This window comes from Chiloscyllium plagiosum, unplaced genomic scaffold (assembly GCF_037043375.1).
Source record: "Chiloscyllium plagiosum isolate Xiang-an unplaced genomic scaffold, Cpla_swu_hap1 HiC_scaffold_48, whole genome shotgun sequence".
NCBI lineage: Eukaryota > Metazoa > Chordata > Chondrichthyes > Orectolobiformes > Hemiscylliidae > Chiloscyllium > Chiloscyllium plagiosum.
In genome coordinates, this window is record NW_028270186.1 from 49144519 (window position 1) to 49159803 (window position 15285).

At 43.6% G+C, this 15285-nt stretch overlaps 1 long non-coding RNA gene across 1 annotated transcript in view; it reads left to right on the forward strand.

Moving 5' to 3' along the window:
- The first annotated feature begins 3903 nt into the window (after positions 1–3903).
- Positions 3904–15285, forward strand: part of LOC148135919 (uncharacterized) — a 32021-nt gene continuing 20639 nt past the window's right edge. The window contains exons 1-2 of the long non-coding RNA XR_015754870.1: positions 3904–3952; positions 4498–4604. This is a non-coding gene — a long non-coding RNA (uncharacterized LOC148135919). The remainder of the gene's footprint in view (positions 3953–4497; positions 4605–15285) is intronic.

The following is a 15285-nucleotide window of genomic DNA, read 5'->3' on the forward strand; positions in this document are numbered from 1 at the left end:
ACTGGACAATAAATGTCATTGTATACAATAAGAGTGAAGCCTGTGACAGCAGATTTAGCTTTGGAGGGCAGTTTATGTGTTTTCTAAATTCTGGGAGCACTTTGGGAGACTGCTCCCAGGTGGTGATAGTGAGCGTATCTGGAATGCACTGTTTAGATTTGGAAATCCATGGGAAACAATCTGTGGTTTCACTAATACTTGGCTTGCCTTGTTGGTGTACAGTAAGCAATTCATAAAGTTACTTATGTATTGTTGTTGACTACCTGAATGGTCTTCAAATCTTCCAGGTTGCCTTAAATAGTGTAAGTGTATCTATTGTAAATATTTGGGATATTCCAGAACTGCCCAGTGCTTGGTAAATTCAGGGGGGACAAAAAAAAATCACATTGAGTAATTTGAAATTAACAATCCAAGAGGACTTAACCACTGAAGTATTCAATTCAAATAGTTAAATGGAGTGCTCACTTTTAAAATACCTCTTATCCATAAGAATGGATGGACTGACAGAATTGGGACCAAATTCCTAGCTGGGGAGTGTGAAATGTGCTTTGATAAAGTCACCTGCATTTACCAACAATAATTTGCAAGCTCGGAAATTTAAAAAAAACAATACGAGCTTCATTGCTGCTCCAGTCGGGTCCCAAGCTCTGTGCAAAAGTAACAATGTTCAGGTTTATTGCATAAACTCAAAAACACGTGTTCCTTCTACAGATCCTGCAAGTTTCCCCAATGAGCATAGTCCATCCAAATGATGTTGCTAACTTTGGCCAACTCATTTCTTTCCTAGCCTCTGTAACCTGAAGAGTGACCAGAAGCAATTACTCCCCATATGTGGGAACATTACCGACGAGGATTATTTCCTTCAGAATTGACTTCCATATATTCAGTGCCCAGAAAAAATGAAAAGCTTGTCACCTTTTATAGAGCAATGCTTCAGTGGGAGTAAAACGCTAAACTTTTCTTGCTGAACAATCAAGCTGCCTAAATTTTAAAAATGAACACTTCTTAATAGTTCTTAATAGATCTATTAAGAATGAACACTTCTTAATAAATCCTAACGAAATATATTGTGCAAAACAAATCACATGATACATAGTTATTCAGATAATAAAACAAGTTTGTTCATTGAAGAACCCAGAGGAAAAGGTCATGAAATAATGTGAGTTTGATCTACCTCAATAATCATTGCAAGTGTATTCTCTGCATAAATTCTCCTTTTCCTCCTCGAAGCATTTAACTTCTTGAATAATTGAGAGAATGAAGTCACAGTTGTACAACACAAACTTAGACCCTTCAGTCCAACTTGCCCATGCTGACCAGATATCAAAAATCTAATCCCATTTGCCAGCATTTGTTCCATATCCATCTTAAACCCTTTCTACTGATTATCAGTTTATTTTTCTTTATCAGCACTTGAAATACTGACTTTTTTTTCTCCCAACATTGGTTAAAAAAATCATAAGTTCATGTATCTAAGTTAATTTTGTAATCTTTCACAAAGAAACAAGTGAGAACAACATATAGCTGAGTGCAAAACAAAATACTGCAGCTGCACGATATCTGGGAACACTCTAAAGCTGAGGCACTGATACTGCACAAGTTTGTCAGCACGGTTTCAATTCCTGACAATAATTTAGCAATGTCTTAGCCTTCACATAGTTAAGGTACATGTGAGATATCTGAATTTCATGAATTGGTTCCTATTGCACTTTGATCAACAAAAATTATTCTTGGTTTAATCTACTCAGAGGAGAAAGTGACGACCAAAGAAGCTGGACATCAGAATCGAAAAGTGTCATGCTGGAAAAGCACAGCAAGTCAGGCAGCATCCGAGAAGCAGGAGAGTTGATGTTTAGAGCATAAGCCCTTTATCAGGAATCACAGGCTTCAGAAAAATAACTGGCATAAACTTATGCCAATACATACGTAGAAGGGTCAAAGCACGTTACTATCAGATTAGAGACTAATTTCAAATTTGGTACCATTCAGTGCAACATTTCAGGATGATATTTACATATGTACCTAAAAGAGAAGTTGTCTAAAATTACAAGCTCTAGAATGATTATAGAATTAAACCTGGAAATAAAGCTGGTGAACAAGAATGGCAAAGTGAAGTCCCATCAGTATCGCCTTGGGCAGTGTCAAGTAAGAATTTGAGAGCAGAGTTGCCACTTTGGTGTAACCTGCAGTCTGGCCAAATTGCAGCAAACATCTGTTCAATTTTATCTGCAAACTATTGAATGCAAAATCCTCCTTGCACAATAATGAGGCAGCATTTTGGGATGTCATTTTTCAATTATATTATTTTCAAAGTTACTCACAATTAAGAGTGTCTGCATAACACAGTACGAAAAGGAATTAACAGAAAAAACATTATAACCCAAATTCAGAGTCACTAATTTATTGATATTGCATGGGTCCAGCATTGATAAGTAATCTATTTTTAAAAATAAATACAGATACATTTACTAATTACATTGGAGTACAGTCAAGTTTCTTACTGAACAGTGACAAGATTGTACAGAGTCCGCATGGATTTAAGAGAGGGGAATCATACTTAGCAAATCTACTGAAAGAATCTACAGAGTCGAATATTAAAGTAAGAAATTGCAGGACATTTAAGAAAGCTTATCATTAAACATGATAGACTGGGTTTTGTGAAAGAGAAACTATATTTGACAAATTTGCAACAGTTCATTGAGGAGATAACAAGAAGGGCTGATAAAGGGCAATCCAATGATGTTCTGTATTTGGATTTTAAAAATGCAAATGATAAGGTGCTACATAAAAGTTAATTGCACAATTTAGGAGCTCATGATATCGGCGTAATGTATTAGCATGGATTGAGGATTGGTTAACCACACTGGCTGTTGGTGAGTCCTCACTTACAGTGTTGTATACAATGTTAGCTCCCATATTTAATAAAGGATAAACTAACATCGGAAACCATTAAAAAAAGATTCACTTAGGTGCTTCGAGAACGAAAGGGTTGACCTATCAAGAATAGATAAGCAGGGGTGATCTTATGGAAACAAGATTCTGAGGAGCTTGACAGAATAGATGTTGACTAGATCTTCGAGCACCAGTGAAGTCTCAAACCAGGGGACATTACATAAGGGAACATTCATTTTAGAAAAAGTAAAGAATTTTTTCTCTCAGTGAATGGGTAGAATTTTCTCACCCAAACAATTGTGAAAGTTAAATGTGGGAGGGGAAAGTTTGGGTTACTCTTCGGAGGGTTGTTCTGGCTTGTTGGGCTGAAGGGCCTGTTTCTACATAGTAGGGAATCTATGATTCTATCTCAAATTATTTTAAAAGAGGGCAGATGGATTTTTGAAATATTCAGCAGTTGAGGGCTATGCGGATCAAGCATAAAAGAGGTGTTGAGATCTGGGTTGGCCCAGCCATGATCTGATAGAATGGGGGAACAAGCTGGAGGGGATGAATGTCCTACTCCTGCTCCGATTCCTTGAGGCTCCATTTCATGTTTTTTTTTGTTTCCAAAGAAGAGCGTGATACAATGTGCTAAAGATCTCAGATGTGAAAAAGTGGTGTTTATGTACTGATTCAGATGGCGTTGATTCATCAATCACAGCTATTCAGTCATGAGTAGGAAGGCAATTCCCTCCATGAATAAAGGAAATCTCCTGCAGAGCTCACACAAAGGGAATCCTTCCCCTCAGTAAACTCTCCCATCACATTACCCAACATATCAGCTAAAGCCGGACACACTGCGCATGCTCTAGCCAACAAAGGGACTCTGGGTGATTGATGTCAGCACCGGACCAATGAAAGGACGGTGGGCGGAGCTGGATGACCTAGCGGGATGTTGGTCCTCCAACCAATCAACGTGAATGAAGGGCGGAGCTAAACTAAATCATGTGATCACCCTCACGGGCGGCGCACAGTTGCTGTTATGAATGCTCGGGAAGTTATGGAGAGAAAGGATACGGTAAGGAAAGAAATAAACAGGGAAACGGGAGAAAAACTGTATTGCCATGAGCGGAGAGGTTTTACAAACAAATTGTGCATGTCGGAAAACACAAATTTGAACGTCCCAGTCCCGTGTTTGCAGTAAATGAGGAATTGCCTCAGCGCGGCTGAGGCCTGAGTGAGCGCCGCCATCTTTATTCGGGACAACGATTCACTGGACACGTGCGCGGCCGCCATCTTTGTAGGGGGCAAGGTGCAGCCAGGCGCATGTGCAGCCTTTCTCTGGTATAGAGTCATTGGGCTCAAAGCAGCCCATACTGCTCTGATTCACCTCTGGGCTCCCTCATGACCATTTTGTCAATATCTAGCTTCCTCAGTCTCGGTGTATTTTTGGTCTGTTTATTACTGTATTATTACTTTTATAGACCCTTTGTAAATGAGTTTTTGACTGAGGCCCAGCCCCTGACCATGTGCTGCTCTATTATCAGATTACTTTTTTCTTTTTCATTCCCTGAAATCCATTTTGAACTCCCTGAAACATCAACTGTTTTTCTCCTTCCACAGATACCAGTGATGAATGCCAAAGCCCTGTTGCCTGTGGAGAGGGTGATGTTTGACTTTCTTGTACAGCTGCAATCTATATGGTGAAAGTGATCCCACAATGTGGTTGGGTAAGAGACATTACAGAGTATTCATTACAGCAACAGTGATTATTTGAAGATAATTTCCAAATCAAGAACAGTTTGTAGTTTTATCATCATGCTTATAATTTCACAAAAATACTATTGAGAACTTTAGATATAAGGCCAGAGATGGAGATTATAGGTCAGGTGATCAAAAGCATTGCCAAAAAGCAGGTTTTGAGGGATGTCTTCAAGGTGGAAAGCAGACCTGTGAGGTCTTGTCTGCAAATTCCAGATCATGTTGCTTTAGCAACTGTAGAATCAGCCACACAGTTGAAGTAATGAATTAACAAATCGTTGGGAGTCTCAAAGAAAATGGTTGAGACCTCGACAAAGGATGTGTGGTGCAGGGAGCTAGGGATGATAACAGCCAGGAATCAAATCAAGAATGAGAATTTTAAATTGTTGCTTATGAATAGGAGCCTTTTGACGGACAAACATCTTTGGGGAGAAGTGAGCACGTGGGCGATAGAGCTTTCATTTTTTTCTTGAGATTACAGTGAGGCTGGCCAGGAGGGTGTTTGGATAATTAAGTCTGCAGATAAGACACGATGGATGAGAGTTTCAGTATATGAGCTGAGATGAGGGTGGAATCAGCTAGAATTAGTGATCTTGGAGTGGGACTGGGCTGTTACTCTCACTTCACTTCTGGGATTCAGCTGGTTGTCAGGTTGTGAATCAGGTGGTAACACCATCGGGAGCTGAGTGGCCCTGGTGTAGCCTAAAATGAGTGTCGCTGAGCTGGCTGTTGCTGAGCAGCTGCTGCTTGATAGCCCTATTGATGACTACTTCCATCACTTTACTGCTGATCGAGTGTAGACTGATAGAGGGAAATTGTCTGAGTTGGATTTGCCCTGTGTTTTTGTGTTGATCATGCCTGGGCAATGTTCCACATTGTCGGTAGATGCCAGTGCTGGAGCGGTACGTGGCTTGGTGGGTGGCAAGTTCTGGAGCACAAGCTATCAGTATTATTGCCAGAATGTTAGCAGGACCCATAGCCTTTACACGACTTAACCATTTCTCGATATTGTTTGAACTAAATTGAACTGGCTTAAAGCTCACATCTGTGACATTAGGAACCACTGGAGATGGCTGAGATGGATCATCTCACTTTGCAACTGGCCGAAAATTGCTCCAAATGCTGTCATCTTATATTTTGCATTGGTGTGTGAAACCCCTCCATGAGTAAGGATGGGGATATCTGTGGTGCTTCCTGCAACGAGTTGTTTAATTGTCCATTACCATTCACAACTGGGTGTGGCTGAACTGCAGAGCTCTGATCTGATCCATTGATTGTAGGATCACTTAGCTCTGTTGCTTGCTGCTGATGCTGTTTGATATGCAGGTAGTCCTGCTTGGTCACTTCACCAGGTTGGCACTTCATTTTTAGGTCTGCCTGGTGCTGCTCATTGCATGCCCTCCTTTCCTGTCCATTGTGATTGGTGAGTGCGGGATGTACAAACCCATGAGATTACAGATTGTGCTGGAGTAGTTCTGCTGCTGTTGTTATCCCACAGTGCCTCAGAGATACCCAGTTTGAGTTCCTACATCTGTCCCATTTAGCACGGTGATAGTACCACTCAGCACAATGAGGGTTTTTCTCAACTTTAAGGTGAGGCTTTGTCTCCAACAGAGAGCGGCGGGAGCTGGGCAGAAGTTCAGACGGAGCGCAAAGCCGGTCAGGAAAGTAAGTGATTACTATAAGAGTGGGTGTGTTCTAAACCCCAGGTCCTACAAAGTAGGGTCTCCCTCCCTCCCTCCTCCTCTAACCTTAATTAAGAGTCCACAGACGTGCCACAAAAAGAGGGTCTAAGGAAGTTTAGATCGAGGAGTGAGGCTTCATTTCAGGACTCTTTGACAAGGAGGTTGAGTGAAGGGATTACACCACAGTTGAAGAGGGTGAAGACATGACTGCCCAGCTGGTTCAGTGCGCTACGTGCTTGATGTGGGAGGTCAACGACTCTGGTGTGTCTGGCTCGTACATGTGTGGAAAGTGTGTGCACATTCAGCAATTGACCGAGCATATTGCAGCGCTGACGAAAGAACTCGAAGACCTTCAGCGATGTTGTTACACCAATCATGCCAGAAGAGAGCAGAAGAGAGCAAATGATGAGGAAGGCACAGAGGAGACAGGTGCAAGAGACCCCGGGAGAAGTACCTGTCAGGAACAAGTTGAAGCTTTTGGAAGCAGAGACTGATGACACTGCCAGTTCGCAAGGCGGCCACGTTTGTCAATCAAAAGTTGCCGCAGAGGCAGAGCGGAAGAGTCGGACAACGCACAGAGCCGTGGTAATAGGGGACTCCATCGTGAGAGGAACTGACCGGGGTTTTTGTGGCAGCAGACGGAATTTAAGGATGGTCTGTTGCTTTCCTGGTGCTAGAGTGAAAGACATCGCGGACAGAGTGCAGGGAATCCTCAAGGACGAGGGTGAAGAGCCAGAGGTGGTGGTACATGTCGGCACAAATGATGTCGGGAAGAAGAGGAGGAACATACTACAGCGAGACTTCGGAGAACAAGAAGAAGGCTGAAAAGCAGGTCATCCAAGGTGGTTATCTCCGGTTTGCTTCCAGTTCCTCGGGCTGGTGTGGCCAGAAACAGGGAGATAATGGACTTGAACGTGTGGTTGGGGAACGGGTGCAGGAAGCAAGGATTCAAGTTCTTGGATCACTGGGGTATATTCTGTGGTAAACATAAATTCTACAAGAGAGACGGCTTGCACCTAAATAGGTTAGGGACCAGTATTCTGGCAGGCAGGTTTTCTACTGCAACACCGCTAGATTTAAACTAAGTAGCAGGGGGGAGGGGACAAGCTGGATGTTTAAAAAGAAAATTGAAGGGAAAGTTAGAACAAGAGAAGTCACGAAAGACAACTGTGTTAATGAGGCAGAAAACTCGGAAAGGCATCATGCTGTAAGGTTGAGTGAAATAAGGGTTGATGGGAAGGGTGAGAGCAGTAACAAATTAAAAATACTATACATGAATGCACGAAGCATTAGACATAAGATGGATGAGCTTGAGGCTCTTTTGGAAATTGGCAGATACGATATTGTGGGGATAACTGAGACGTGGCTTCGAGTGGATAGGGCCTGGGAAATGAATATTCAAGGATACACGTGTTATCGCAAGGACAGACTGACGGGCAGAGGGGGTGGGGTGGCCTTGTTAGTAAGGGATGATATTCAGTCCCTTGCGCGGGGGAACCTAGAGTCAGGAGATGTAGAGTCAGTGTGGATAGAGCTTCGAAATACCAAGGGTAAAAAGACCCTCTTGGGAGTCATCTACAGGCCCCCAAACAGTAGTCTGGATGTCGGATGTAAGTTAAATCAGGAGCTGAAATTGGCCTGTCGCAAAGATGTCACTACAGTTGTTATGGGGGATTTTAACATGCAGGCAGACTGAGAGAATCAGGATGGTATTGGACCTCAAGAAAGAGACTTTGTGGAGTGCCTCAGAGATTGATTCTTAGAGCAGCTGGTGCTGGAGCCGACCAGGGAGAAGGCAATTCTGGATCTGGTATTGTGTAACGAACCAGAATTGGTCAGAGACCTCGAAGTGAAGGAGCCATTGGGAAGTAGTGACCATAATACAATAAGCTTCAATCTGCAATTTGAGAGGGAGAGGGTACAGTCGGAAGTGACAGTACTTTTGTTGAATAAAGGGAATTATGGAGCTATGAGGGAGGAGCTGGCCAAAGTTTAATGGTGCAATACCTTAGCAGGGATGACCGTGGAGGAACAATGGCGGATACTTCTGTGTATAATGCAGAAGTTGCAGGATCAGTTCATTCCTAAAAGGAAGAAAGATCCCAGGAGGAGGCATGGGTGGCCATGGCTGACGAGGGAAGTAAAGAAACATATAAAGTTAAAAGAGAAAAAGAATAACATAGCTAAGATAAGTGGGAAAACTGAGGACTGGGAAGCTTTTAAAGAGCAACAGAGGATTACTAAGAAGGAAATACGCAGAGGAAAAATGAGGTACGAAGGTAAACTGGCCAAGAATATTAAGGAGGATAGTAAAAGCTTTTTTAGGTATGTGCAAGGCAAAAAAATGGTTAGGACAAAAATTGGGCCCTTGAAGACAGAAACATGGGAATATATTACTAGGAACAAAGAAATGGCAGAGGAATTAAATGGGTACTTCAGATCTGTGTTCACTTGGGAAGACACAAGCAATCTCCCTGAGGTAACAGTGGCTGAAGGACCTGAACTTAAGGGAATTTATATTTGCCAGGATTTGGTGTTGGAGAAGCTGTTAGGTCTGAAGGTTGATAAGTCTCCGGGGCCTGATGGTCTGCATCCCAGGGTACTGAAGGAGGTGGCTCGGGAAATCGTGGATGCATTGGTGATTATTTTCCAGAGTTCAATAGATTCGGGGTCGGTTCCTGAGGATTGGAGGGTGGCAAATGTTATACCACTTTTTAAGAAAGGTGGGCGAGAGAAAGCAGGTAATTATAGACCAGTTAGTCTGACCTCAGTGGTGGGAAAGATGCTGGAGTCTATTATAAAGGATGAAATTACTGCACACCTGGATAGCAGTAACAGGATAGGACAGAGTCAGCATGGATTTATGAAGGGGAAATCATGCTTGACTAATCTTCTTGAATTTTTTGAGGATGTAACTATGAAGTTGGACGAGGGAGATCCAGTAGACGTAGTGTACCTGGACTTTCAGAAAGCTTTTGATAAAGTCCCACACAGGAGGTTAGTGAGTAAAATTAGGGTGCATGGTATTGGGGGCAAAGTACTAGATTGGATTGAAAATTGGTTGGCTAATAGGAAACAAAGGGTAGTGATAAACGGCTCCATTTCGGAATGGCAGGCAGTGACCAGTGGGGTACCGCAGGGATCCGTGCTGGGACCACAGCTTTTTACAATATATGTGAATGATATAGAAGATGGTATCAGCAATAACATTAGCAAATTTGCTGATGATACAAAGCTGGGTGGCAGGGTGAAAAATGATGAGGATGTTAAGAGATTACAGGGTGACCTGGACAAGTTAGGTGAGTGGGCAGATGCATGGCAGATGCAGTTTAATGTGGATAAATGTATGGTTATCCACTTTGGTAGCAAGAACAGGAAGGCAGATTACTACCTAAATGGAATCAATTTATGTAAAGGGGCAGTGCAGAGAGATCTGGGTGTTCTTGTACACCAGTCAATGAAGGCAAGCATGCAGGTACAGCAGGTAGTGAAGAAGGCTAACAGCATGCTGGCCTTCATAACAAGAGGAATTGAGTATAGAAGCAAAGAGGTGCTTCTGCAGCTGTACAGGGCCCTGGTGAGACCACATCTGGAGTAGTGTGTGCAGTTCTGGTCTCCAAATTTGAGAAAAGACATTCTGGCTATTGAGGGAGTGCAGCGTAGGTTCACGAGGTCAATTCCTGGAATGGCAGGATTACCTTACAATGAAAGACTGAAGCGACTGGGCTTGTATACCCTTGAGTTTCGAAGATTGAGAGGGGATCTGATTGAGACGTATAAGATTATGAAAGGATTGGACACTCTGGCAGTAGGAAACATATTTCCACTGATGGGTGAGTGCCGAACCAGAGGACACAGATTAAAAATACGGGGTAGACCATTTAGGACAGAGCTCAGGAGAAACTTCTTCACCCAGAGAGTGGTGGCGGTGTGGAATGCTCTGCCACAGGGGGCAGTGGAGGCCCACTGTCTGGATTCATTTAAGAAGGAGTTGGATAGAGCTCTCAAAGATAGTGGAATCAAGGGTTATGGAGATAAGGCAGGAACAGGATACTGATTAGGAATGATCAGCCATGATTATATTGAATGGTGGTGCAGGCTCAAAGGGCTGAATGGCCTACTCCTGCACCTATTGTCTATTGTCCAAAAAGACTGTGGGATGGTCGTCTTTATCGATACTGTCTTGGACAGATGCGTTTGCAGCTGGCAGATTCATACTGATAAGATCTGGTATGTTTTTCCCTCTTGCTGGTTCCGTTACCACCTGCTGCAAACCCAGTTGAGCAGCTATGTCCTTGAGGACCCGACCAGCTCAGTCAGTAATCCTGCTGCTGAGCTACTCTTGGTAGAGGACATTGAAATCCTGTACCCAGAGTAGGCTTCTCACCATTTTATCACTAACCCTGGTTTTGTTTCTTTGTAAAACACTGTCCATCATCCTGTCTCCTTCATCCTTCCCTCCAACAACAAGAGTAAGGAGCACATTGAGTTTCTCTGTCACTAAGATTGAGACAATCCGATCAACTGCCTCTGCTGCTTCCCTCCCTCCCACTAGCCCACCGAGACAAACTGCCTCACATGGTGTTCCTGATTTTTGTCCCAAACTTACACCTTTCTCCAGTCTCTTGTCAAGCTTTATCAGAGCTCACCTTGATCATTTACTAGTCTCGCTAAACTACAGACATTCCAACTCTGTTTCCTCCTCATCACTCCCCCTCACAAATTCACAGGTATTGTTCCTTGTTCTGTCTGTCTGTCTTTTCTGGTTATGTCCTTATCCATTCTGAAAAAAAAAACTAACATTTGACCTCCCCATCATTTGTAAATCCTGCTCCATCTCCACTCTCCCTTTCCTTTCCGAATTCCTTGTATTTGCTGTCCCTCAAGGATCTATCCTTGGTCCCTCCTGTATCTCACCTACATACTGCCAGAAGGTGACATCGTCCAAAGGCACAGTGTGACGTTTCACATGTACACTGACACTGCCCAGCTCTCCCTCCCCATCATCCCTCTCCATTGCTCCTCTGTTACTCAGTTACCAAACTGCTTATCACACTCCCACTCCTCAATTAACTGCAATTTCCTCCAATGAAACATTGTTACGGTTAAACTCATTACCTTCAGTTGCTATTACAAATTCCATTCCCTTACTGCTGAGCCCCTCCCTCTCACTGGGTGCAGTCTGAGATAGAACTAGACTCTTCACAATACTGCTGTTATATCTGACCCCAAGGTGACCTTCTGATCAGACATCCACACAATCACAAACACCAGGAATTCCAATCTCTAAAATGTTGCTTGTCTCCACCTCACCCCAACTCCATTGCTACTGAAACCCCTTATCCGTGTCGGTGTTACCTTAAACTTGATGAATCTGAAATGAACCCTTGATTCCGTGACTGACCCAGAATCTGCTAGATTTCTGTGTTTCCTGCACAATTACCCCCGGTCCCTTTCGGTGCAGCTTTCTACAGTTTCGACCATTTAAATAGCACTCTGTTCTTTTATTATCTCCTCCAAAATGACCAACTTCCCATTTTCCCAAATTATACTCCATCTGGCAACTTGTTGACCCCTTCTCCTGTGCATCTCTCTCTCTTCACAATCCTCTTAGAACTTTACAGTTATGCCTTTTCCAGGAGTTCCCCCCCCCCCCCCCTTCTAAACATTTACTGGGAGCACTGGGCAGTGTGAAGCATGCAGAGTTGCTCTATTTTTAGAGATACTCTACGGGAGGAGCTTTCTGCCCATTGGTCAAAATGGAAAAAACTTGCCCATCGAACTGCATGAGCCTTTCACCCCCCATGTCTTATTGATGAGGCACAGCGGCAGCACGGAAGGAAAAAATAAAGAAGCAAATCCTGCTCTCCACATCTCACTGACTCTTGGAAAATTTTGTCCCATGTGTCAAAGATCTGCCCTGTTCAGTCACATGAAATTCCAAGGTGGAAAGTCCAAGAAACTCACATAGATTTCCCCCTGAACTAACTGCTGTCCTCCACAAGGGGTAATGTGTCCAGTCATCCTGGGCCAGGAGGAGGGGATGGTGCGAGTTTCTAACCTGAACTGACAGTGATGGATTTTATAAACTTGTATTACAGGATACTACAGGTGGGTATTCAGATGGTAATCTCAGTCATTGTAACACCTAACTCTGATTGAATTAGTCAATTCATCAGGACCTGGACATTTGCATTGTGTGTGAGTATTGTATTCCATCCGAATCCCATTTGCTGCATAAAAGTTCTCCTTTGAATCTTCCCAAACCTTTAATGTGTGTCCTGTAATCCTTATATAATGAGCTGATGGGTATAAGTTTGTGCGAAGATTTGTAGCTCGGGTGCTCGTTGCTGTGGTTCTGTTCCCCGAGCTGGAAGTTTTTGTTGCAAACGTTTCATCCCCTGGCTAAGGCGACATCATCAGTGCTTGGGAGCTTCCTGCGAAGCGCTTCTTTGATGTTTTCTCCGGTGTTTATAGTGGTCTGTCCCTGCCGCTTCCGGTTGTCAGTTTCAGCTGTCCACTGTAGTGGTTGGTATATTGGGTCCAGGTCGATGTGTTTGTTGATGGAGTTTGTGGATGAATGCCATGCCTCTAGGGCATGGGTATAAGTTTTATTATTATAACGTGTAACTTTTCTAAACCCCTCTGTCACAGCTCCTCTCAATTGCCTTTGCTACAAGGAGAGCACCTCAGTTTCCCCAAACCCCTGATTCCCCAATGTCTGTTTGCTCTCTATAAGGCACACATCAGGATTGTGTTGGAACATTCTCCACTTGCCTGCATCAGTGCACCCCCCAACACTATTAAAGAAAGTGAACATCCTCCAGGACAAAGCACTGTGCCTGAGTGGTGTCCCATTCACTACCTTCAGCATTCCCTCTCCCCACCCCAGAGACACAGTGGCATCACTGTGTAAAAGGTAAAGGCAGCATTCCCAGAGTTCTAGGGTTCACCTGATCAGGTGCTGGGGATTAACCAAGCTTTACGGGTTACAAGACACCCAGCACGTCCTCCTCTGTAAGGTGGACATATTCAACATGTCGACATCTATTTCCCCACATTCTGTATTGCCCATGTCCTTCTCCACAGTAAACACTGATCAAAACATTCAGTTAGTATCGCTCCCATCTCCTGCGGCTGCTCTCTCATTAGTGAGGAAACTGGAGCCCCTGGAAGAAACCCATGCAGACACTGGGAGAATGTGCAAGTCCCACAGAGACAGTTGTCCAAAGCTGGAATTGAACCTGGGGTCCTGGCAGCAGTGCTAATCACTGAGCCACTGTGCCTCCCTAAAATTGTAATTTGATTCACAACTACCACTTCCTCTGATAGTTTATTCCACACATAAACCATTATCTGAACAAAAATTAAAAAAAAATCCCGAACGCCTTTTTAAAGCTGTTGTGCTGTCACCTTAAAAGGTATGTTCCCAGTCTTGAGTCACGTCACTTCCTGGAAAGGACACCTGCTGTTCACATTACTGATACCACCCCTCCATGATTTGAGAAACATCTAATATGGTCACTCCTCAGCCTCATGCGCGCCAGTGAAAGAAGTCGCAGCCTGTCCAGCCTCTGCTTATAATTCAAACTATCCATTCCCATCAACATCCTGGTAAATCTCTTCTGAATCCGCTCCAACTACATAATGTCCTCCCGATATCAGCATGACCAGAACTGGACACAGAATTCCAGAAAAGGCGTCCCTAACATCCAAAATAATGTCCTAACTCTTGTACTCAAAGGTCTGAGCAATGAAGGCAAGTGTGCTAGGCACCTTCTTCACCACCCTGTCTACATGTGACACAGACGTGAAAGACCCGAACCCCTCGGCCTCTTTGTTCCATATCACTACTCGAGGCCCTGTTTTTAATTAGTGTCAGTCTGCCCTCGTTTGTTTTATCAAGATGTAATATTTTGCATTTATTCCAATCCAAAAATCCCAAAAAACCCTGAGCATTAAAGACAGTAGGAGTATACTTAAGAGGGAAATAAGGAGGGCAAAAAGGGGACATGAGATAGCTTTGGCAAATAGGGTTATGAATAATCCCAAGGGTGTTTATAAATACATTAAGAACAAAAGGGTAACTCGAGAGAGAATAGGGCTCCTCAAAGATCTGAAAGGTAGTCTATACGTGGAGCCGCAGGAGATGGGAGCGATACTAACTGAATGTTTTGATCAGTGTTTACTGTGGAGAAGGACATGGGCAATATAGAATGTGGGGAAACAGATGTCGACATGTTGAATATGTCCACCTTACAGAGGAGGACGTGCTGGGTGTCTTGTAACCCGTAAAGCTTGGTTAATCCCCAGCACCTGATCAGGTGAACCCTAGAACTCTGGGAAGCTGGGAATGTGATTGCTGGGCCTCTTGCGGAGATATTTGTATCATCGATTATCACAGGTGAGATGCCAAAAGACTAGAGGTTGGTTAACGTGGTGCCTTTATTTAAGAAAGGTGGTAAGGACAAGCGAGGGAACTATCGACCGGTGAGCCTGACATTGATGCTGGGCAAGTTGTTGGAGGGAATCCTGAGGAACAAGATGCGTGTGTATTCTGAAAAGCAAGGACTGTTTAGTGATAGTCAGCATGACTATGTGCGTGGGAAATCATTTCTCACAAACTTGATTAAGTTATTTGAAGATGTATCAAAGAGGATTGATGAGGGCTGAGAGGTGGACATGATCTATGGAATTCAGTAAGGCGCTCGACAAGTTTCCCGATGGAAGACAGGTTAGCAAGGTTAGATCTCATGGAATACAGGGAGAACTAGCCGTTTGGGTACAGAACTGGCTCAAATGTAGAAGGCAGGGCGGTGGTGGATGGTTGTTTTTTCAGATTGGAGGCATGTGACCAGTGGAGTCTCGCAAGGATCAGTGCTGGGTCCACTACTTTTCGTCGTTTATATATATGAATTAGATATGAGCAGAGGAGGTATAGTTAGTAGGTTTGCAGATGACACCA